The sequence below is a fragment of the Epargyreus clarus genome, unplaced genomic scaffold (genome assembly GCF_041222505.1).
Source record: "Epargyreus clarus isolate Ecla_fem2 unplaced genomic scaffold, WU_Ecla_fem_2.2 ptg000005l, whole genome shotgun sequence".
Classification (NCBI taxonomy): domain Eukaryota; kingdom Metazoa; phylum Arthropoda; class Insecta; order Lepidoptera; family Hesperiidae; genus Epargyreus; species Epargyreus clarus.
Genome location: NW_027332213.1, coordinates 9,003,567 through 9,007,526, shown reverse-complemented (window position 1 = coordinate 9,007,526; position 3,960 = coordinate 9,003,567).

Genomic DNA, 3,960 nt, shown 5'->3' with positions numbered 1-3,960 from the left:
ATATAGTAAAAAAACAAAATGTACGTAAAATATTTCCCTTCCTGGTTCTGCGTTCGGTTCCCGATCAAGTAACTTAAATGTTACATTTATTTATTATGTTCTGCGTTTTGGCGTCTGGTTATAGAGTACAAAAAATATTGGTGAGCCTAAATATATATGTACCTATGTATTTTCAATTTATTGAACATTAGATTGATTTTATATTGATAAGCAACAAATAAATATATAAACAAAAAATCCGACGACTTAAAAACATTACGTTTAATTGCAATTGCGTAAAATTACGCCCTCATTCCGTCTACGTCACGCTATCAACCGCACTTTAAAATAATTTGCCAAGTGCAAGTCGAACTCGCACACGGAGGGTTCCGTACCACCTACATTTTCATATTTTTTTCTATTTTTAGTATTTGTTATAATAGCAGCCACTGAAGTAACATTGTGAAAGTTTGGACTGTCTACTATTACGGTTACATAGCGGTTTCTTGTACGGCGAACCCCATTTATTTTAAACTTTTTTTTATTTTTAGTATTTGTTGTTACAGCGATCACCTTTAAACATACTCAGTAAAATTTAAAGTGTCTATCTATTCAGGAGATAGAGCCCTGTGACAGATGGACAGACGGAAAGACGGCCAGGCGGACAAACGGATCGACGGATAGACAGGGGAGTCATAGTAACAGGGTTCCGTTTTTACCCTTTGGGTACGGAACCCTAAAAATTATATGTTCAGTCATCAAGATTGCAGCAAATAACCCGGGTGAATTAAAGTTAAAGCTGAGCACTTCATTGCCGCGAATGCACCTCCGTGATTGGAGGTGCCATAATTTTATACTAATTACGGTCGGTAGCAGTTATTTGCAACCCTAACACCGACAGCTATACTAGTTGTGCAATTAAATTAGATCGTGTGTGTATGGGTGCTCCAAATCCAGTTAATATCCATTAAACCAACAGATTTGTGTGCAAATTTTATGTATCGGCGCGAGAATAGTATTGACTAAGTGCTGAACAAATATTTGTTTATAACTATTATGTTCCCGTGATGTTTGGGTAATAAATAATTTAATAGGTACATTTATACCAATTGTTATTTTTATGATTTATTTTGGAATTCGTATTGTGATTTTATTATTTCGTAATTATGACCCTTGTTGGATTTTTAGCAACAACTTAACCATATTCTTTACCATACCTCTGTTACTTAGTATACAATTTTTATAGTGTAATGCTAGGCATATCCTGGCCTGACCTTTTCCAGCTTTTGCCCTTCTTTGAATTTAACATTTTCAGGTGCCCAGGTCAACAAAACAGATAACTTGAAGGCGGCCTCTACGAAAATGGGACTCTCAAAATTTGTATCACGTCGATTATAATACATAGCACATTGTCCTAATAGCGTTACTCAAAGGTAACCTTTGCTATTTTACAGACTATGGATTTCATTTTGTAACGAAATATCAATCATTCCTACGTACTTCATGCTCCATATACGACTTACATTACAATTTCCGAAGCAGTTTTATTCGATGAGACAATATTGCGCTTGTATTAACCGTATAATACGATTTGACTAATAGAGTGAACAAAATCCAAAGTTTTCCTATAGAACGTCTTGTGGGATCGTAAAATATTTGTACAATTTTATATTATGAGCAAAGTTTTCAAACCTTTCGGTATAGGAACAATTTGGCTTGTAAAGAAAATTATTAATGCTGTTTACATAATGGCGTTAAAATAATTTAAGCGTTCAATAAAGTTTAACAACCAACGATCTTGACGCGTTCGGAAGTTAATGTAATCCCGGGGCGCTATCGCTACTCTCCTTGCTCGCCAGTGGTTCTCAACTTGCAGTCTTCCAAACGTATCAGTGCAGTTCACCTGATCCAGTGTACAAACTAGTTCTGATAGTGACACTGAAACAGTTCAAATACTTGGATTTGTTATCCATTGAAATAACATAATAAATCACTGAAAATGTATTATTATTTTCTTCTTTCGAGTTCTGTAAATAATTCTCCAATAACCAAAGCGAGGGTACTAACACGGTTTCATATAGCTAAAACAGCCATGGCAATAATAGCTTCAGAATCGAATTCTCCTTATGACCTTGATTAAGGAGCTTAAATATTTGAATATTTATGATAATTATGCATTGACGTAATCATAAAAAACTATACCGGAATAATTAAAAAAAAAAATGTTTATTGCATAGACAAATAATAAAATTCGAAATAATTCTTGTTCCAACTTCTCTTTAGTTTTTGACTGACGCGTGTACCTCATACCGCAACCAAAAAATTCAAAAAATATCAATGACTAAAAGGTTGAATAACACTGGTTTATAATAATCCCATCGACTTTGTGTACGAGTATGGCTATTTTTAGTAGCCATTTACGGTTAAAGAATGACGCAAGCGATTTTTTCTTACTAAGTTTTCTTTAAGCTTTTATGAAACTTATTATTGAACGCAGGTTAACGCGTTCTTTGTTCCTAATTATAACATGATTTATAAGTATGAGTGCGAACGTTTACGTTTATATTTGGGTTTATTTTTTATTTTTAAATAGTAGAGTATTACATAAATCTTTTTACCGCCTTTCCGCTGATTAATTTACTTTTTAATATTAACTAAAAAAAAATAGTATTACTTGACTGCAACCATTTACGAGTTAAATGCCGATGTTGTTTTATAATATGAGAGTCACGAGCACATTCCGCAAATATCTGCAGAATAAATTAGAGAACATACAGTTTAATAACAACAGCTAAATAAACAGGAAATGTCTGAGAGTATTAAACTTACTTATATCACGGTATGTGATTGTCGTCCGAAGCATCGGCAATATTGTAAAACATTATATCAGTCATCAGTCAATAAGTAATCCAAGTTTTGCCGAATTTGGCGAACCGTTTCAAAATCCAGCACCACACAGCCATCGCCGCTTAATACAATTACTCGCTTCAGTGTTTTCTGTAAATGTTACATTTAAATCGACTGGCCGACAGCCAAGGCAGGCCAAGCCTCTACAATCCTTCATTTAACTTGCACCACTTGTCCACACTCGCTTTCAGGAACAAACAAGCTCTATGTGTGATCGGAATCGAGATGATCGTACAACTTTATGTGTTCATTTTATCGGTACTTGATAAATACTTTATTTAACTTTTGTTAATGTTTTAATATGGGATTGTGGGGTTGTGATAATTATATGAGTTGCAATAATATAATCTAATACCTTGTTGGTTTAGTAATATTTATTACTAAATTGTATTTTTTCGGGATGTGGAGCGGTTGTTCATAGGTACAATTAAAACAACATTGCCGTTCGATAGTCGATAGTCGCTATGCATAAAATGCATATATTTTTATTTGAAACCAGAAATTACCCTACCCTATTTGTAAATCGCTAAAATCGCTAATTGCTAAAAGTTTAAACAAAATGAAAAAGGTAGCTATTTCTTTGATAACTGAGTAAAACGAACGACAAAGAATACTTTACGTAGGTACTTGTAGCGTCTAAAATGTATTATTTGAAAGAATGAAATAATTCATGGTTTTTAGTTATATTCATTAGGTTTTGTTTAAGCTTGGGATTATAAATAACACATGTATAGAATAAACATCCCGACTATAAGTGCTTTTGAATTAAGTAAAGTCCAATTATTATTCTACTAGTAACAATTCTAGATAAACAAAATCATAATATGAATTAATCTTATACACAAATAACATACTTGAAACATAATATACTTTTTGGTTTATTCAATTATGCACTCGATATTAACTTTAAACCACTAACAGTTCCATTCTCATTTTCTTGAATGTTTTCTGCTAACCCGCTAACATGAACAATAACTGATATTGTTAGTATCATGGAAGAAATGGTACGATATTACGTATTTAATGTAGGGAAGTAAATGTCTCAAAGAATATTTGTTCTCAGTAATATGAATA